Source organism: Squalius cephalus (assembly GCF_949319135.1).
Source record: "Squalius cephalus genome assembly, chromosome: 5".
NCBI lineage: Eukaryota > Metazoa > Chordata > Actinopteri > Cypriniformes > Leuciscidae > Squalius > Squalius cephalus.
Genome location: NC_137126.1, coordinates 38,489,365 through 38,511,669, shown reverse-complemented (window position 1 = coordinate 38,511,669; position 22,305 = coordinate 38,489,365). Strand labels below are relative to the sequence as shown.

The following is a 22,305-nucleotide window of genomic DNA, read 5'->3' as shown; positions in this document are numbered from 1 at the left end:
ACGAGGGCTTAGGCGTGGCGGTGGCCATCTTGGCCGGAGACGAGGGCTCGGGCGTGGCGGCTGCCATCTTGGCCGGAGGCGAGGGTTCAGGCGTGGCGACGGCCATCTTGACCGGAGACAAGGGTTCAAGCGTGGAGGTGGCCTCGACGGAACGACACTCTGGAAGGGCGGCGACCCTCTTGATCGAGGGCCCACAGGCCTGAGCTGATGTGTATGCTGCCCACACATACAAAACAGCTGTGGTGACTATGATAATTGCTGTCTTTTCCTGAACTGACTCAGGTGCAGGGGCCATCTTGTCCGAAGACACAGGCACGGCTGACCTGGCGTGAACAGTCTCTGGCTCGGCAGGCATGACGTGAACAGTCTCTGGCTCGGCAAGCATGACGTGAACAGTCTCTGGCTCGGCAGGCATGACATGAACAGTCTCTGGCTCGGCAGGCATGACGTGAACAGTCTCAGGCTTGGCAGACATGATGTGAACAGTCTCAGGCTCGGCAGGCATTACGTGAACAGTCTCAGGCTTGGCAGGACTGACGTGAAGAAGCTCAGGCTCGGCAGACATGACGTGAAGAAGCTCAGGCTCGGCAGACATGACGTGAAGATGCTCAGGCTCGGCAGACATGACGTGAAGACATATGTCTCAACAGGTAGACCACTTTCAATAAAAGGTTGCTATATGTCATGAGTAAGCATTTGAGTAAGCTAGCACAAACATATAGCAAACACAAGCGTCTCTGAATTTGGCGTGCACTTCTGTAACCGAAGCTTAATTTCTTTTCCCATGTAGCCTAACGCATTAGCCATGGTCATAGTGGCTAAACTCTAGGGTTGAGTATCGTTTGGGTTTTTTCCGATACCAGTGCCAAATCGATACTTTTAAAACGGTACCGGTGCCTAAACGGTGCCTGAACCAATACTTTAAAAAAAAGAGCCTCAAAACGATGGTGAATGACATTAAAGAACTAGCCTGGATGCCAGCCGAACTTAGCCCCGCCCACAACATTTTTAGGTCGGGAAGTTCGGTCTGGACTTGATCCGTTGTGGAGCTATTATGCCCGGCTTTATACAATGATGGACAGATGATCAACAGTAACGTAATCATCCACGTCACCAACGAGCGCTTGGGTTGAATTTGTTTACAACAAAGATGACTGCCGCTGGAGAATTGAGATTTCACATTCACAAATAAATCAGATAGAATAAATGCATATTTGCCGTACTGTCTGAGGAGAGGGCTCCGGGATCGGTATTCGGCCCAAACCTAAAGTACTCCCCCCGTATTCCAGGCTGTGGAAGAACAGGCCAAGAGTGAGTGGAGGGATGCTGAAAACTGCCAAGGAATGTTAGGTGAGTTGACAGAGTGAATAAATATATGCTTCCTCTTATGCTGATAGGGTAGACATGGTAATTGTTTGATGACAAGTTGATTGTTTGAACGTGCTCCTCCCAAACTTTGTTTATGAAACATCATGTGTAGATTCCGCCATTGCGTCTGTTATAGAAGATATCGACAGCGCTTTAATTTTAAAAGAGGAACAGAGAACCGCGATCAAAGCATTTGTTGATCGGAAAGATGAATGAAGAAATACATTCTTACATACAATAATTTAACACTAAATAACAGCAAAGTAGTCTGTATTCTTGGTATTGTTATGTTGTATCATTTTAGTTATTCAACAAGAAGTTCAATTTCACACCAGAGCTTGAAATGATAACCTCTTTACTCTTGTCTAACTACCTTGTGTCACTCTCACAACGCATGCGCACACTGAACCCATCTAACCTTGGTTACCCTGGAAACCTTGAGTTTGGTTATCCCCCATAAAGAACTACAAAAATTGTGTTTCAACTTAAACTATAGTTAAGGAGAGATAGCTAACACCTATACGTGAATGTCTGTGAAAAAAGTTCTTCAGGTATGCAGGACGAGCCCTTGCTCGAACCGGTCGACTCTCCAATGCCACAATTAGACCAAAACGATGCCATTTTGCTGCTACGGTGGGGTCTGCGGACCCCAACCCAGTCCAGCACCGTTATCTTATTCTCCTTGACCTTGTGCCTCTTGTCGAAGCTGTCCTTCATTCGTCTCTGGTTTGAAGTTACCGCTGCTTTGGCTGTTCCCCAGGTGCCATTCGCTGCTGCTGACAAGTCTCGTGCTCTGAGTCTGCCCAATGGTAATTCCATCTCCTGGCCGAGCATGAACAAAGCAGGAGATGCCTGAGTGGTGGTGTGCTGGCTAACTCTGTAATGCATCAAAGTTAGGTTGAGTGCTGTTTGGAATGTGTTCCCCTTGACCAGATGTGCAAGAATGCCGTTCTTAAGGCTCTGATTGAACCTTTCGACCCCACCGTTCGTTTGGGTGTGGTAGAGTGCAGCCCGGATATGCTTAATTCCCTTAGCCCGGATATGCTTAATTCCCTTATTGCAAGAAAAGGAAAGGAAAGTGGAGAAGTCTGCAGAGGTGAACTGTGGTCCATTGTCTGTAGTGATGCCATGCCTCAGCGGGCAAACAGGCTGTCCAGTATCTGTGTGATGGTCTGTGATGTGACTGTTCCGGCTGGTATTACCTCAGGCCATTTAGAATGGAGATCGTACACAACCACCAGAAAGCGTTGATGATGAGGAACTCTATGGTCATGAATTTCCCCACAAATGTCCAGTTGAAGGCATTCCCATGGGCGAGATGGCCATGGAACAGGTTGAAGAGGGGTTGAAGCTGGTAGTCCAGTCTTCCCACTGAGAAGACAAGGTTCACAGTCCCTGATCAGCCCTTCAATGTCTTGGTCAATGCCTGGCCACCAGACCAGGTCCAGGCATCTTTGCTTGAGCTTAACGATGAACAAGTGGCCCTTATGCGCCAATGATAGGACACGTGCACGCAGGCTGCCCGGCACCACTGTACAGAGGCCCCTGGAGACACAAACATCACCCCAGCAGGACAGTTAATTTCTTACTTTAGCAAAAGGTGTTAACTCCTCAGGCATCCGTGCTGGCCACCCCGAGCGTATATATGTGTGGAGTGTTGTCAGTGTGGGGTCACACTTGGACTGCCTCTGCAGCTCCTCCAGGGAGACAGACGCTTTCAGAGGTGCATTGAGCATCTGGATGAGTTCTGGCTCCATGTCATCACTACCTGGAAAGGCTGTCGGTGTGGGTGCATCAATGGATCTAGATAGAAGATCAGCGACCACGTTGTCCCTTCCTGGTGTGAATTTGCGTTGGTAATCACACTGCCTTAGGCACTCACACCATCTGTGCAGACGTAAAGGTTTATGACCTGAGCCGGAGGCTGACAAGAGCGTGTTCAGAGCCTGATAGTCGGTGCAGAGGATGAAACGACGACCATAGAGGAAAAGGTGCCATCTTTCAGTTGCCCAGATACATGCGAGGGCCTCGCGTTCACCGACAAAGTAGCGCTGTTCCGCGGGGGTCAGAGCTCTGGAGGCAAATGCTACTGCTCTTTCCACTCCATCCTGCTCCTGTGACAGCACCGCTCCCAGGGCCTGTGTAGATGCATCACAGGTGATGATAGTCTGACTGTCAGGGTCGAAGTAGGCCAGGACAGGTGGTGTGGTAAGCTGGGAGTTAGAAAACAACAGGTATGCAACAAACCATCTTTAAATATCAGCAATTCTTTTCATATTTTTTGCCTTCTCTGGCAAAATATGACACCTCTCCTGACTTATTGCATGTCCTGCACAAGGTCGTTATTTTAGAATGCATCACCTTTAAATGCCATGACGCGAAACTCCTCGTGGAAGAAGAACGCCGTCATGTTAACAACTATTTATCGGGACCAACTGAAGGCTGGATTTTCAAAAGTATGAGTAAGTTCACGGCTCAGTTGTTGCTGTAAACTTGAATAATTCAGCTTAATGATAAAAAAAAAAACAAAAAAAAAAACTTAAATGAATAATTTATTAGATGTAACTTATGCCGGTCTGTTGAATTGAATTGAATTGAATTGAATTGAAGCCTTTTTTGTCATTGTATTTGCATACAATGAAATTAGGAACACTACTCCTGACTCGCGTTTACAAGACAAACATATAACCACCAAAAATAAATAAGACACTTACAATTTTCCAAGTATATACATATTTCACATTGACATACTTTGCCTTTAGTGCATTTTTGAATTTAGAGTCCGGATGGCAACTGGAAAGAAAGCGTTTGGTTCTTGTTCTTAAAGGAGAACTCTGGTCAATTTTAACATTGAGCTCATTTTTTTGTAAATTTGGAGTGCTGTCAATACAGAGAACAACGACAAAAATCGGTGTTGCCTACACCGTGTTATCCTCTTTTTAAAATTTGCACCCTGTTGACTTCAATGGGGCAAGTTTTAAACCTGCTTTTAGCCTCTTAACATCCTTGATGTGTCATTACAAGTGCCCAGCCATGTGAGTGATTCCTTAAGAGTGAACGCGGGTGAATCTGACTGCAGTAGATGTGAAAGATATGAATAAAAATGATGTTATTTCAGCCAGCGCAAATACCTGTATTTACATCCTGTTTTCGGTCGAAGTCCGAAGTAGCCGATTGTCGAGTTCACTCGCGTGATAACCTATGCGCGTGAACTCGACAATCGACTACTGTGGACTTCGACCGAAAACAGGATGTAAATACAGGTATTTGCGCTGGCTGAAATAACATCATTTTTATTAATATCTTTCACATCTACTGCAGTCAGATTCACCCGCGTTCACTCTAAAGGAATCACTCACATGGCTGGGCACTTGTAATGACACATCAAGGATGTTAAGAGGCTAAAAGCAGGTCTAAAACTTGCCCCATTGAAGTCAACAGGGTGCAAATTTTAAAAAGAGGATAACACGGTGTAGGCAACACCGATTTTTGTCGTTGTTCTCTGTATTGACAGCACTCCAAATTTACAAAAAAATGTTAAAATTGACCGGAGTTCTCCTTTAAGGACCTGTACCATCTGACTGATGGCAAAAGATTGATATGGCGAAAGATATGCCAGTCTGTTATTATAGGGACATCGACTTTACATTTTCATACTTAACATGACACGGAACAAAACTGTGATTGGTTGTGATTTACATGTCAGTCAGTCCTTGGCTGATATTTTTAATTTTTAATATTATTCTGTCAGATTTAGCCTACAACACGTCAGTTCATCCACTTCTCCCAAAATACATTAAAGGGATAGTTCACTTTGAAATACAAAAGGTAAAAACGATATAAATACTGTTCGTTTTCTCACACAAACCGCTCGTTTCGTGTCTTAGGCCATCAATGTGTACTTACGATGGGGAATTGTTTAATTTGGACGATGGGGAATTGTTTTAATTTGGACTCTGTGCATGCTCTTTGAGACAGTGACCATAGACCTGCATTATATGACTGACAGACAAGAACGGTTTGACCTAAAAATATCAAAATTGAAACTACTGCGGAAAAAAAGACACCTACATCTTGGATGCCCTTGAGGTAAGCTAAAACATACCAAAATTTAATTTCAAAGTGAACTATCCCTTTAAAGTAAGTGGCTGGTGAAGTGTGAGAAGAATAGAGTAAATTTTATAGTTACCTACACAATGTCTATCTAAACACGTCATCAATTTATAATTGAAAGGATTGTTATTGCCGCTTCCATAGACATCAGTGTGTATTTTACAAACTATAAATGTTGTTTTGCTAATACTTATGTATATTTCAATGTCTGAAACCTAAAATAAACCTTATCTGGTTGAAAACACTGAATAGTTGTGATATATGACAGCGCTGAGCGCATCTGTCTCTCTGGCTCAGCGCCAGCCAACTCGCGAATGCAGATTTGAATTTAGAAGTTGATGATCAAGCGATCTGAACGTTCTTATCACACTAATGTGAACAATGGTACGCGTCAAAGGGTTAACCAGCGATAACGTGCGGTGATGATGCTTCTTACATCTGTTTCGGAGAACCAGAGGGCAAATATTTCAACCGACAGCTGAGGAATTTAAAGGGATTGTTCTATCTGAACTATCCCTTTAAGTGGCACCGAAATCTGCATTTTGATTCAGCCCAGTTACATACCGGTTACTTAGGTACCGGTTCCATATCGGTGCCCAACCCTACTAAACTCCCTCTGGCTCCACCTGCTGAAGTGGCCACGCCCCAAACTTTCGCTATAGTTTGAGCTGGAAAGAGTTTGACGGATCTGAGAGAACCACTCTCAATGTTTAGAAGGTGCCTGGGGGGCTCAATGTTTACACTTCTGGGGGAGATAAACCCATGAATGGCATATGAATAGTAGTCAATGAACAAAAAACTGGGTTAAGAGAATCACCTTCAAGCTAAATTTAATTGAATATGGTATAATCAAAAATACAGAACAAACAGCATGAGGAAAAACATAGTTTGGTCCATCATAGTTTATCCTTTACATGAGCATTAATCTTTTAAAGCTACACTGTGTAGGATTTTCTCCCATCTAGCGGTGAAATTGTTTATGACTACCAACTGTACATTACTTTCTAGCCCCTCCCATTCCGAGGGCTTTTTAACTCCTACGGTGGCCATATTATTTCAAATCTGCCGGCAGTCGTGAGTAATCTTCCCCTCGCATTCGTCACGGTGCCACTGAGTGTCAAAATGCGAAAGGCAAAGCTTGAATTTCCAAGTATGTCCCTCTTTGGCTAATGTATTTTCAAGATGGAGGCGCAACATGGCTGCCGCCATTCGAGCGACTCGCTCGTATGTATTCTAAATGGCAGATTCTACGCTTACGAGAATACTTGATTAGTTGGTAGAAGTAATTACACATTAATGAGCACATATCATTTTGAAAGAACAAAGTGTTTTTTGCAAAGAATAAACTTAAAAAATTACACAGTGTAGCTTTAATGAAACCCTGATCCAGTGCAACCAGACCTTTGACCAGATATACATATTGCAGCTTATTCTGGTAAATATCCACACACTTGGAATATCCAGAGGAATAGCTATCTGACTGACATGCAAAGCAATTGATCATGGTTCTTTTTGTTCCTATAGGTCGGTGAGGACTGGCATTATCAAAGGTATATTTGATAATGTAAATTCAATTTACAGTCAGTATTTGGGAACCATGATTGACTGTAAATTGAATTTCTCTGATAATGTGGAGCTTATTTGTAAGAAAGCAAATCAAAGGGTATTCTTGCTAAGGAAATTAAGATAATTTTCTTTAAGTCAGGTTGTTCTGCAAAGAGTTTGTATAAGTTTAATTGAGAGTGTTTTAGGGTATAATATAACTGTGTGGTTCGGACAAGTTACATCTGTGAATGAAGTAAAATTAGACAGAATTACAAGAGTAGCAGGTAAAATTATAGGATCTAAGCAAAAGTCAGTCACTCAGTTATATCAAAATGCAGTTCAGAGAAAAGCTTTGACTATAACAAGAGACATAACACAACCCTTGAATCATGTTTTTGAATTATTACCATCATGTCGTTGTTACAGAACACCAAAAGCGATTAAAGCAATATATAAACAAACTTTTGTACCAAATGCAATAATACTTTTGAATAAGAGGTTGGAAATGTGAATATTTTAATCTTTGATATTGTAGATGTTGTGTATTGTTATATGTATCGGGTGGATGCTGTGTATTGTTAATTGTTTTTGTGATTGTATGGCGAGACTAAAGACCAATTTTCAGCTAAGAAACTAACTAACTAACTAACTAATATTATGAATGAATTATTGAATAATTAACATTGCAAACAATGGCAAATACAGTGGTTATTTCATCCTTAAATCAGACAGGTGCCTTTGACTTTCCATACAGACCAATAAAGAAAATATCTGCCCCTACTCTCAGAAATTGCATAAAACCAGCCAATCAGATTAGATCTTACTAGATCAAGAAAGTGATTTCCAGTTTGTGTGCAATATGCATCAGTTAGTGGGCAGTCGGCGAGTGTGCTGTCTGAGACTACTGAGATCCCAGTAAAGGGTCTTGTACCCAACACACAGTAAGACACAAGATCTTATTTAGATAGACATGGCCAACACAGAACAAGATATTCATTCAAACAGTCTTTTCTGATTATGTTTAGGAAATGTTTATTACATTCAAGGCAAACCCATCAAGGCCTGAGGCCTGCTACAGACATTCTATCATTGCTTTTTGAAATTTAACTTCAGCGATTTTTTTGAGAGGTTCTGGAACAGTTCAGCTCCATACAGCGCGTCTGATTCATCAACAGTATACAGGTCAGAATAATATTCAACAGTGAGTGTGTGCATAGCAGATGGAGATGACAATGCCTTCATTATTCTTCAGGCACAGCATCTGCTTCTCCTGACTAGTCTCGCATTCCAAATTAAAGAAAAATGTTGTTGGCCCTATCAATGTCTCTAACGTGGGTGAAGCATGCCCTAACTACGACCCGCATCACTATATCTTCCAGTACAAGCTTAGCTGATGCTTCCGATCAACAAGAGCAGTGTGAAAAACAAGCCTGCTCCACAACAGCTTTTTGCCCTTGACTAGAAAAACATAACTCCCATGACTCTTTATATTCATTCTGATACTTCTTGTTTAACGAGATGAATACTGGAGACAAAACACCCATATCTGAGCCTTTTCACTGTCATAGCTTATGTTACTCTGAAGGAATTTTGCAATAAAATGCCAAAAGAAGGTTTTATTGCACCACATAATGCATTATCAACGGTGATCTTCTTATGATCCAAGAGAGGATCAGGAGTTATAGCAGCGCTACACACTTTATTTCTTCTGCTATATGGGGTATAAAATCTGACCAGCCTCGCAGCTCCGCCCTCTGAGAATTTCAACCAGGTGGACTGCTTAACTGATTGGTTTTATCCCTTCAAAAATCTAGAAATGCAATAATGTTGGACAAAACAGATGTTGTCTTTTTTCCCTATCAGCAGCAGTAGTACAATAACAGTCAGCTCTCATTAGCGTAATGTCCTCTGATCGAAAGGTTCTTCAAACGTGGGCCAGCTTAGTAAATATCTAGACACTAAAATAAAGTGAACATGGCAGTGCCGCCCACAATACTGGTAAACACCTTGGTTCAAATCATTCTTGGACACAATTTTCATACTCAAAGCAGTGCAAAACAACAACACTACACCTGTACTAATATAAGAGCCCTGACGGAGAATGTAGCCCCCATCTCACCACAATCCCCAGTAAACCTCATTACTCTGATCACTGTGGGTTTCTTGCAGAAAAACTACTCCAACTTGCAGGAAAAGTATTCCATTTTAAATTAATGAGCTCTGAAACCAGAGCTCATTTGCTTCTGTCTCTGAGCCCATTTACGATTGCAGATCCTCTAAGTAAAACCGCCATGAGAAAGGGAATTGGTGGTATAAGAACAAAAGGAAAGACACAGAGGACAAAAATAAGGAAATAATTATAAATAATTAACTTATAATGCAAACAGATATACAAATCATCTTCAATAGCATGTCGCACTATGATTTACCCATTGTGACATTTGCCTACTACTATATGTAAAGAAATATTATTTATTATTAATTCAGCACAATTAATCTCTAATTGTTTACTTAAACAAATAAAGACCATATTTAATATCATTTCATTTCATTTAACACTTTGTGTAACACACACATATAGGTAATTTGCATACAGTTACCAGAAAATCTGCATAAAAAATAAAATATATAGAAAGAAAAGATCTATATCAGGGGTGTTCAATTAAAGTTCCAAGAGGTCCGGTCTCTATGTTTCCTTCTTTCTGGATATATAAGTCATATAGAAGTGAAATAGTCATCAAAGATGAGCCAAAGCAGTGGTGTAAGAGCTAATTTAAAGAATTTTCACACAAAAAATAAAAATTAATCAGTTGAGCCTAATTGGAAATGAATATTAAAAAGTAAGATTGGATGTTTTATCAGGCTATTATAATTTTTTACTATGAATGGCAGAAGGCCATGTGACAGAAAAGATAATGTATGGGGGTTCAGGGTTTTACTCTTGAAGTCTGGACTAAAATAATTGTTTTGAACTTCAAACTGTAGAAATGGGAAAATTGTACTACCGCTGTCATTATGTGCCACGGACCGCGGCCCGCTGTTTGAGGACTCCTGATATAAATCCTTTGGGTTTAACTAAGAAAAGCAACAGACACATTCACAGAGAACAACTTACTTTAGAAAAATCTGACACATCAGTCTACATTTGTCATCCCTTCATCAGGCACCTTTTACATCTTGTTATCAACACCTGCTTCAGCTAACACATTCCTATCATTCTTACCAGACTATACTTCATCCAATAAATTGAGAAATGCATTTGTACTCCCCTTTTCCTGACAGGTTTTTTCCCTTTTCGTCAAGTGGGCATCCCATTTCATGTTTGGGACTGTCGCTGTCACTGTAACCACAGACTCCCATTCCCCATTGTCCTCTAAATCCTTGTTTGCTGCTTTGCTTGGACATCTTCATGGTGAGAAAACACGTCTGTTTTTTTATTATTATTTCTGAGAAATAGAGATATAAAGAGAAACATAAAACACCTTTACACACAAGAGAGAACATGTTTAAGTGCTAAATATTTAGTGATTTTTGTTGTTTGTTTGTTTGTTTTTACACACTGAGATATGACTCAAAATGATTTTCTGTGGTAATCGACAGCATGCCACAGATGCTGTTGATAGAGCTTAAGTCGTATTTAACCCGGAGCCATTCTTCAGCGGTTTGCGTGGCACATTACTGCACAGATTGTTTTGTGAACCTGACACATTGTAGGCTTTACACAGAGGCTGTTATTTAAGGATTGGGCAGAGCACTGCAAACTATATTTGACTCAACAAGAAACCAACAGGCTGTGTGAGAGGAAAAGCTCTATTAAACCTGAGAAATCTATATACGCAACCAGGAGGCTAGAAACATTACAAAATCAACTTTTACGAAAGCATACGAACGCAGACACGAGTACTTGGTCAATGAATGTTTTTGGTGAACATACTCAAAGTTGCCATGAAATTGTGATAGAATTTTTTTTTTCTTTTGTGACGTATGTATACGAGTGAAACAGATTACCAAATGAGAAAAAAAAAAAAACATTGGGACTTAATTTTCTCCATCAGGAATTGACTGGATCATATAAAGTGAGTATTGCAAAGTAAAAGAGTGAATGTTTCATGAGAGTTACAGTTTGCTGCAGGGAAAAATTTAAACTCATCTTATTGCACAGCCCTTCACACATTTAAATAAATAATGTGCATGGATAAATAATGTTTATAGTAAATTGCATTTCTGAATGCAATGAATGTACAACATCAAGTTTGCTTAGCTAGAAATGTCTAGGTTCACGTACTTGTGTAGATAATGTTTTAAACTGCTAAAACATCTAATATAATATAATGACATTTTGGTGGTTTAAATGTTTAAAAAAAAATCAAAAATGCCAGGCTATTTTTGAATGACTGAAAAAACATGCACAGCATCTACCAGCGAGGGTTAACTACTGAAGCTAATCAACCATGACTCATGGTGTGAGTGTAACAAAGCATTGTTGCTCATTTGACATATGATGAGTGCATTTGCATATGCAGTGCCCTCTAAAGTTCTGAAATTATCAAGGCAAAGTGGAGTTTTGGACAATGCAGCATAAATCCTTATTTTTTGATGGCTATGCTTCATTGGCTATCAATGAGTGAAGCTATAAAAGTGTGTTGACCCAATAATATTAAAATAATAATAATAATAATGTGAATAAAATAATTGGGCCAAAGGTGCATGTCTGACTGTAATGTGTACATATTTCCATTATCAGGTAATCAAAAAGAAAATAATTACTGCTTTATATTTTATTCTGGGTCAAATACACAAGGGATAATGTAAAGAGCTTCGCGTCGGGGTCCTCATCACCCTGTCGGGGGGTTGTTCTGAGATAACAACCGGCTGGATGTACATTATCCTGCTTATTACACAGCTACTTGCCACATAAGTAAATAACTAGACACGAAATATTGATCTGAGTTGAAATATTTTATTAGGTCTTTAAACGCAAAGCTTCCGCGAAGAAAGCAGTTGTTAGCGCAGCAAGTAAACTAGATGGACATTTAAGAGATACGGTAAACAGTCATACCACTTATTACGCAGCATTTCGCCACATAAATAATTATGAAGATAAGATATATTGATTTCAGATTAAACTGTTTTAAAATCGTACCTGTTTGTATCATATAATCCAACAGTGTACAAAACAATAGTCACAAAATGGCAGCAGCTGCATCTGTATGAAACAAGAGAGAGAGAGTCCACGATACTGGATGGCATAATTAAATAACTGTACACAAAATATTGATTTGACTGAGTTCTAATATTTTATTAGCTCACCAAAGGCAAAACTTCCACGAAGAAAAAACGTTCCCAGCAAGCGTATAGCGCTGCTGACTTCAGTAACCCGGATGAGCCTGTGCTATCTGTTTTCAGCGGTTGTTATCTGAGAATAACATATGCTGGATGGTGCGATTGACCAATCAGAATCAAGTATTCCACAGAGCCGTGTAATAAAGTGTGATAACTGCAACTTACTACAATACTTTACTTATATGGTAATTACTATAATTACTATAAGTATTATAAATAATAATCCAAAATCACATTTTGCCCTGGATGCTTGCAAACTTGTAGACTTTTAGCAAATAATCCATTAGCAAAAAAATGGCACTTTTAATTTTAAGAGAAAGGGCATGGGGGACAAATAAATTGTGCCCATCTGGATAACAAAGAAAAAAACAACACAACAACAACAGCAATAATGTATTATTTGACCACAGTAGGTTGTAAGAACCAAACTTCCATCCTATGCCAATAGTTAAAGAGGGAAAAATGTCTCATTTTCACAATATATGCGGACGGACAAATTAACCAAATTGTCACGAAAAGTCAATTATGAAAAAGTGCAGGCCAAGAGGGAACAAAAGAGTCGAAAATCCCAGCCCCCAGCAGGTAGAAAGCTCTTACACACCCACTCCCAGCGTGAGCTCCATCAGTAAAGAGAGAGAGTCGCTCCGTGGACACTCAGCAGGGTGGAACGATAACAAAGTTCATTTTTAATGACCGTCTTATCTCCTAATCAATTAATGTCTTTAATTAATGTGTTTACAACAGTGAGGAAAATCTAAGAGGAGGCGATGTCCCGGCAGCTGGATGGAGAAAGAATGCCAATCTGTGTCTGCTTGTGTGTGTGCAGAATGTGTGTGTGTGTGACATTTTTGATAGCAGGTGTTTGTGACTGTGTCAGTTTGAAGGAGAGAGAGAGAGAGAGAGAGAGAGAGAGAGAGAGAGAGAGAGAGAGAGAGAGAGAGAGAGAGAGAAGCAAAATTAGAAGAAAAAAAATTAAATCACTCCCAAATTCTCTCCTGCTGTTCCTCTTTTCATCATTTGATTCTTTATGAAGAGAAAATGTTTTTAATGGAGCCGAGAGTGACAGTAAGACTCTTTTAGAACATAACATGCAAACCCATTAAAATTTCCTCTAAGCAAAAATCATTCTCTCTCTTTCTCTGTTCCTGCTCTTTGAAGTTCTGTTTTATTCAGTTCAATTCTATTGAATTATAGAGAGCTGTTCTAGTGTGAATAATCACTTTTTTCTTTGAGCCACACGGTATTAAGTCAAGTACATCCTCATCTTTAAAAAGCCAGAGAAACAGGTGAGCTTGTCCACATCAAATTCGCTAACTATGGCTAGGTTGAGTGCCGAGGGGGTTAAATGTTGTTTTGGAGGGTATGGATGCAGTCATCCAGCGTTTGTAAGCAGAGATCATGCTTTGTGCTTTTAGAGGATCGAAACTCTGCATTTCCACCTGCAGCCGGCACAGCTGCTCCAAAACCTGACACAGAAATAAATAAGCCACCGCCTCCGTCACGCTGCACAAGATTTAGGACAAACCATTGGTTGTTTTTATAAAACCTTGCAGTGTGCTATACAATATCGTTTGTTCATATTAAAACTGGCCCTTTAGTTTATATAGAGCAGTCTACTTCTACATAGAGTGCATGAATTTTAAAACATAAACCACGCTTTAAAAAGTAAAAAAAAAAAAAAAAACACCATTATGTTTTAAGTGTTGAAATGATGCTGGTACTCTACCCATTTACAATATTACCATCATTAATTAATGCCAAAGCTTCTCTCTCTTTCCAGCCCAGGAGAGATAAATGAACATTGAACATCATTAAATTCCTTTTTTTCCCCCTCTTCAGAATTAGGCCATATGTAAATGACCACTCTCTGAGTGAGTGAGAGAGAAAGAGAGCATGAAAGAAAGAAAGGAAAGGTCAGATCTTAAGAGTTTAACTAGAATAAATATCTGTATTCAAGATTCAGGAAAACAGACATGTGTTGTAAACATATCAGCTGTAAACACATATCAAGTGTGTGTGTGTGTGTGTGTGTGAGCGCGAGTGGGAGAGACAGAGAGCTACATGTCCTTATTGATCATGTATTGGTTTACATTGACCACAGAGCTCTGTGGGACAGACACTCCAGTGGCCACAGGACTTCAGATAGAGATATGAGACAGGAGTGTACAAATAAAGAGGAGACACGAGACGAGATGAGGAGAAAGAGAAAGACATAAGACGAGAAAGAGGAGAGCCGAGACAAGGAGAAAGAGACAAAAGATAACAAAAAGAAAAGAAAAGATCAGAGATGAGACAAGGTGAAAAGAGACAATAAGAGAGGTAAGACAAGATGAGAAGAGAAGCAAGAAGAGAAAAGACAAACGAGAAGCCACAAAAAAAAGATAAAAGAAGAGGAAAAGGGAGAAGAAAATATAAAATAAAAGAGAAGAGAAGCACATGTATGAAATTACAGTGTAGTGGTTTTAATGTGTTTTTGTCTTTGTGAAATGTAAAGATTGTATCCAGATTGTATCCACTAAAAAGCAAGTATTACAACTGCACCTTACTTTCAATGTAATTTATTCTAAAAAAAAAAATCCATAATATACTGCTGTTTCCTGTCTGCAATATTACTTTTCTACCTCCCCGCAAATTGTAAACATGATATTGTCAAACAGGTTTATTGCAGTTAAGGTATATTTGCTGCAAATTGTGTACAGTACAGTGAGAGCAAACAGCAGTAAAAGCCACAGAGTTCCGGCTGCACATGCAGAAGAAAAGAAAAAAAGCCTTGAGAAACTGTGGACTACACTAAAAGCCCATCACCAAATGAAATATGACAAGACCAGCCTCTATTCAGCTCAAATGGATGTTAGATGTTAAACTGAAAACATTAGAATATTTAACTGATGTAGAGTTCATCTGCGCAGCTTAATGATTTTTTTTCTTAACATTTTCATTGTATTTTCTCTCTTTCATTTCTTTTGCCTATTGGGGCTCAGTGAAACAGAGCCAAGGAAGTCTGGCCTCAGTGGCTAACAAGAAAGGCACATTTCCCATCTCTCTTCTCTCTCACTTATTCACCCATACGAATATTTTCAGAATTCATCAACTATTTATTTTAACAATCTCTTGCTCTTTCTCAGTCTACATGTTTGCCAAAACCTGGAGCAAAACCCCCAACCATAAAAAAGCAGCTAAAAAACCTGGAAACCTTCTTTGTTTGGCTGTTTCATGCCTGATGCTGAATTTGGACAGGTTTTTCCCATCTCGTTATCTTTCCCGTGCCTCTATTGTAAGATTCCATCTAGTTAGGTTTTTTCTCCCTTATTGTGAGCTAAAGTACCTACTGCAAAGCAATTACTGCAGAGATCTGGGGCAGCGTTCAGTGGGTAACAGTAAAAAGTGTGGCCCACAGCACTGACATAAACATCTCAGCATGTTGGAGGAAGCATCCCTTCCACTAAATAGAGCTGACGCAAGCTAAAGACAGAAAAACACATCAGGAAAACAGCTAGAACCATGTAATAATGAGACATCTTTTCTGTGCATTACAGACACGTGGCAAAAATTCAGTTTTAGACCAGTAATTTTGACTTGTCATAAAAAATATCATACATGAACTTTTTCTTGTTCCACTAAATGAGTGTTGTGCTTAAAACAAGATGACAAACTCTGTCAACAAGACAAAATACCGTTATGTTCAAGAAACTGAAATTCTCTGAAAAGTTTTTTGTTGGCAATTTAGATTTTCAGGAAACGCATCTTGTAATATATGTTTAGTAATTTGTAATTCAGAAATAACTATGCTATGATCAAAAGGCTATGATTGGAATAGCATGTCTATATGTCAAATGTTTGAATGGAATGTTATGGCATACTACATTTGTCAAAATGTGCAGCATTTAACAGAGCATATTGCATGAAATGCAATAAGCCTAATAACTGATAGCTCAGTTAAACTAATAACTGAATTCAATTTGGGAATGTATGTGCAAAAAAAAATTTCATGCAGGTTCCTACACACATAAATTTGTTCTTACCTTCATTGCATGTCGATGAATCGGGGTTATTTTTAATTGAGGTAGGGCGTGCCTAAAATTTGCTTTTATTTGTGTAAAACACACCTAAACTATCTCAATTTAACAGCTTTCAAACAACCTCGCCTCTTCTTACTTCTTATATGCTCAAAAAAACATAAGCCAGTTAAAAACAAAAAAATATAGCCCTAGACCTGGGGTGGGCAAACTACGGCCCGCGGGCCACATGCTGTTTAATCCGGCCCGCCGAGTATTTAAAAAAATTGTCTTAAGATCGCATATTTTGCCTTTTTTCTTGCAATACTTTGCGTTATATATATATATATATATATATATATATATATATATATATATATATATATATTGCGTTGCATATATTTGACAATCGGAATATCAGATATTGCATGCCATAGCTAACAAATGTAAAAAAGGAAAAATGACATAAAAGCAGATCATCATTCATTCAGCGCTGTTGTGGCTGCGGTGTGTCACGTAACAAGCAATGACGCGTCACCATGGAAACCAAACAGACAGCGACTTAAGCGCATAGACTCCTTTGATTTGTCTGCTATTTAGTTTCTTTGCTCCTCTGGATTTGTGGATGTATCCTGCCCGATTCCGTTTACCGACCTTTATCGTCCGGCTTTCGACTACGCTCCCCTGTCTGCCATGTACAGAACCCGTTTTTTTTCATTAAATGTTCTGATCTGCCTTTGCCTTTTATGTTTTATTTTATTATTCTTAAAATAAATTTGTATATTCGTTTATTTCCACAAATGTATGACTTTTGGGAGTGCAAATTGCCATTCAGTTTTAATAAAGTTGAATTAACGTAACCTGTCATTTTTACTCTTCTAAGTGTACACTTGTACATTTGTAGTGCATAATATGTTTTCGCGTGCATATGATACGCACTTTATGGCGTGTAATAGGCACGCACTCACTCCACACCCCTAATCCTAACCAAGGGGTTTACAGTGTGTAGCATGCACGCAAAAAAAAAAAAAAAACATTTTTGGCATATAAATGGCACGAGAAATAAAATTTGTGGTATAGATACGCACTTTCATGAGATCGTGCTTCATAATCTGCTACTGGGCCGGCCCTCTGTCAAATTTTTAAAACCCAGTGTGGCCCTTGAGCCAAAAAGTTTGCCCACCCCTGCCCTAGACTATAAAAATTGAGTTTTGAACCTGTATCTACAGGCTGTATATTATGCATCACATACCCAAGATCAAATAATTTTTACTCTGTAATAATTAACAGGGGTTAAAGTGAAAAAAAATCCTGAGCCTGACATTTTTGTGTGTGTATGTGTGTGGGGGGGGGGGATTCATTGGCACCATTTATTTTCAAGCATGTTAATGCCATATTTTTATGAATGAAGACCAGTATCACTGATATAGCTACTTATGTCTCATGAAAATTTATTTTTCCAAAATTTGAAACATTTATTAGGCTTAAAAAATATAACAACTTTTAATTTAAGTGAACTTAAAACAATCCTCACTTAAACCCATAATAAATGTCATATTTACCTGTACCTTACCTGTCTAACCGATGTGAATTATATAGAAATTGAATACGTTTATAAAACAGTCCGCACTGCATAAATTATAAATGAAAAATAGATTAATCCTTAAGCGTTGAGCAGTTAGTAATTTTCTCTGTTCCCATTGTTCTTTGGTTAACTTTACTAACAGAGAGAATTGCTGTCACTTTAATACCCGCCGCTGCTGACAGGATCTCATTCTCTACCCTTTACTTCCATTTAAGATTGCATTTAACTCATTTGACTGTTCTTGTGAAGATACTCGACAAAACTGACATTTTGGCATAAATGTGTGTGTTATGGTTCGTTCAAGCGAGAAAGAGAACTCGATGGCGCGCTGTCGACTGCGATACTGGCGCGCGTCTTTCTCTGTGTGTGTGTGTGTTTCAGGAGGACATTCACTGACAGCGCGTTCTCTTTTGTCTTCTCGCGCATTGATAGTTTAAAACATTTGCGTGAAGGAGAGCATGATCATATAACCCAAAGGATGACAGAAAGAACGGACGCTGCGATAAATATTTTAACACGTTAAAGCTGGACAAAAATTAATCGCATGCGTTTACATTGACAGCACTAACGTTAGGCTACTTGTTTACATTTACATTTAGTCATTTAGCAGACGCTTTTATCCAAAGCGACTTACAAATTAGGACTAAATTAAGCGAGTCATCGTGAAGAGGCAAAAACAACGCAAGAAGTGCTCAAAATACGGAGTTCAGGCATTATTCAGAGTAGCATAAGCCCGATAAGTGAGGTTTTAAAGGGGAAAGGGAAGGTTTTTTTTTTTTATGAGGTTAAGTGCTCACGGAAGAGATGGGTTTTCAGCTGTCTTTTGAATGTTGTCAGGGATTCTGCGTTCCGGATGAGGGTGGGGAGAGCGTTCCACCAGCATGGAACTGTGAATGAGAATGTTCTGGAAAGTGATTTTGTGGCTCTCTGTGATGGAACCACGAGCCGTCGCTCGTTGACCGATCGTAGGCTTCTGGTAGGGATGTAGACTCGTAGGAGCGAGTGAAAGTAGGAGGGAGCTGAGCCTGTGATAGATCTGTAAGCAAGCGTCAATGCCTTGAACTTGATGCGAGCAGCAAGAGGTAGCCAGTGCAGAGAGATGAACAGAGGAGTGACGTGGGCCCTCTTGGGCTCGTTGAAGACAAGATGAGCTGAAGAATTCTGAATCATTTGTAGAGGTTTAGTTGCACATGATGGAAGTCCGGCCAGAAGAGCATTGCAGTAGTCAAGTCTAGAAATGACCAGGGCCTGGACGAGAAGTTGTGTTGCATGCTCAGTAAGGAAAGGCCTGATCTTCCTGATGTTGTGCAGTGCAAACCTGCATGATCGAGTTGTCTTTGAAATGTGATCTGTGAAGGTCAGCTGGTCATCAAACGTTACTCAAAGATTTCTGACAGACCTTGATGGGGTGATTGATGCTGAATCTAGCTGGATAGTGAAGTCGTGCTGTATAGACGGATTGGCAGGGAGGACGAGAAGCTCAGTCTTTGCCAGGTTGAGCTGCAGGTGATGTTCCTTCATCCATGTCGAGATGTCCGCCAGAAAGCTTGAGATCCGTGCAGCTACTGTGGGATCATCTGGTTGAAATGAGAGGAAGAGCTGTGTGTCATCAGCATAGCAGTGGTAGGAGAAACCGTGTGCCTGTATGATGTGTCCCAGTGATGTGGTGTAGATGGAGAAGAGGAGGGGACCAAGACCTGAACCCTGAGGAACCCCTGTGGTCAGTTGATGTGCTCTGGATACTTGTTGTCATACATTGCTGACAGAAAATGCTGCGGTTTAAAGTGGACTCGTTTTCATGGTAGGCCTACACAGAATGTTTTTTTTTTTTTTTGTAAGCTACACAGAATATTTAATTAAATATTAAAATTAAATATTTAGCCAAGTCTGAAGTTACCAAGCAGCAGTGTATGTTAACGTTAGCTCAGTTATCAACAGGTGTAGACAGAAAATATGATTATCCTGACCTGAGCTAATTTACTGAATCAACCAACTCACATCTCCTTTCTTTCTTTTCATCCATGATTGACATTAAAGTCACCTGTTGTTGTTTCTGGCGTTTCATAGCTGTCTGTGCCGCAACCGCTACTTGCTCATTAGAACATTCAGTGAGCTATTTTACACAGGCTCGGTCCTGCTCCTCCGTGGCAATGATGGCGTGCGGTTAAACATCATAACAAACGAATTTGAGTGGGGGTGGGGGGGACAACGGGATTTTGGAAAGTGTCCCCATAGGAAATTACGCCCGTGGGTAGGACATCATCCCCAAGCTTCATGAACTAGCACTCCTTTCACCGACAACGCTAACGTGACGTATAAATCTCAATCACACTGTGTTGCCAGGCCCCGCCCTGCTCTGCTTCTGATAGGCTTGTAACGTTAGTAAGAGCTGCGTTCCTTTCATATGATTGGTAGGTGAAATCAATTGACTCGAAAAATATTTAACCGCATGCAAGTTCCAAATTTTTTTTTTCTTCCTCACGGCCGCACGCCGGAGATCCGGCACGGTGCCGGAATACTTTAAGCCCTAAATGAATCATTCTAAAAAATATATATAGTGAAGTTATGAATAAATGAATAAAAAGTAATTGTTTTAAGGTACTTGTTTTAACACTTAAATCATGATAACTGCGTGACAGCATTAACTAACAGGTTTTATACACAAACACTTGCATATGCATGGTTAGTGAATGAGGGCAATGTGTTCACCTTCCATTTCCTCTGTAACAAATGAACCGAAAGCAATATCAGCCACGTCCTTATTCACAAATTATTTAATTGTCTGCAAAGGGTTAAGAGGGTCATTCCTGTTATGCAACACCTTCTGAACTCTGTAACTTTTAAACAAATATATACTTGTGTAATTTAGGAATACTAAACACTACAGCTTAAGTTTTGAAATGCATATTGTTGCATATTGGATAATGAATATTGTTTCAAGTACTAGTAGTAGCTGCCATGTCAGCAGCTGAGGCTATTTTCATGGCAAGAGCTAAGTTACAAATTATACAAGTGTTGCATAAGTACAAAATACACTGATAAAGAATCAGATTTTTGCAGTGTCTGAGTGAGATGGATAGTGTTGTGTTATAGATGTAGTGTTGTATAGATGTGGAGAGTGAGATGGATATTAGAATATGTTCAAACACATTGATTGAGCATGTAAGTACCACTGTAGTCGATCATTTTATCCCTTAAAATTCATATTTGATCATCAAAATGACATATTTAAATGTTTTTTTTTTATAAAAAAATTATTTCATGCCTTAAAATTGCTTGAATGTAACTCTACACCCTTGCCTCATTTCACATATGCAGTTCTATGAATATGCAAATTAGCTCTGCCCTCTGTGCCGGGAGAAGCAGCTCATTTGCATTTAAAGGAACAGACACAAAACGGTGCGTGTCACAGATAGCCTGTGACCTATGACTAAAAGGACTTCTATTTTGAAAGGACTGCTGAAGTGCATGTACACCCATAAACAGTTTACACCAATACACACACACAATCAAAATGCCGGCAAAATAACATTGTATACTAGATGTGGTTATTTTTCTGTTTAGGTGGTGTAATAGGCCCTCTGCTTAGTTCCATGTTTTTTTAACAGTGCATTTTTGCTCACCCTCAAAAATGGACAATTTTAACATGCTATATAAAAATATCTGTGGGGTATTTTGAGCTAAAACTTCACATACACACTCTGGGGACATGGTAACACATGGTTTGTCTTAAAACATATTAAAAACACCACATAGATGTATAAACAACATTAAAAGCTTGATTTACCACAGGGGGTCTTAAACTTCCCCTCAAAAATAATAAAAAATAAGAATTGTCCATTTTGATTTCATCATGACATTAACCACGATAGCTGAAGATGTTCGATATAGCATAAATAGCTCTGTGGTCTCGCTTCGCACAGGATTAGGGATGTGGTTATTCCCAGTTAGGATTCCAGCTGTCAAGAGGAAAGACATGAGGAGAATCTCACTCAAAGCAAATCAACCAAAAGACTGATCAGGGAACGTTCCACTGGAGCCACTCTGCTGGTACGTGACTAATTCAGCTTATCCACAGAATAACCCGTATATAAACTCCCCAGATTCTTCCATATGCAGCGCCTTAAATACATATGACAAAAAAGAGGGAGAGAGTGCACGTTTGAAAGACTTCCTTTATAGTGTAGTGTGTGTGTAAATTGTTTGTTTAGAGTTGAGGATTAGAAGAGCTCTTGATATAAAAAATGGCCCACAAATGGCACACGCTTGCACATGTATTTCTGAGAGGAAGACAGTCTGTCATTTGCTGTAATTCAGAAGTGATGAGCAGCAGCAGAAAGACACTACAAATCCATT

The 22,305-nt window shown here is 39.5% G+C and overlaps 1 long non-coding RNA gene across 1 annotated transcript in view; it reads right to left on the bottom strand.

Moving 5' to 3' along the window:
- Positions 1-10,317: 10,317 nt before the first annotated feature.
- The window catches only part of LOC307159541, a 33,143-nt gene continuing 21,155 nt past the window's right edge, over positions 10,318-22,305 (bottom strand). Inside the window, exon 3 of the long non-coding RNA XR_013821403.1 lies at positions 10,318-10,472. This is a non-coding gene — a long non-coding RNA (uncharacterized lncRNA). The remainder of the gene's footprint in view (positions 10,473-22,305) is intronic.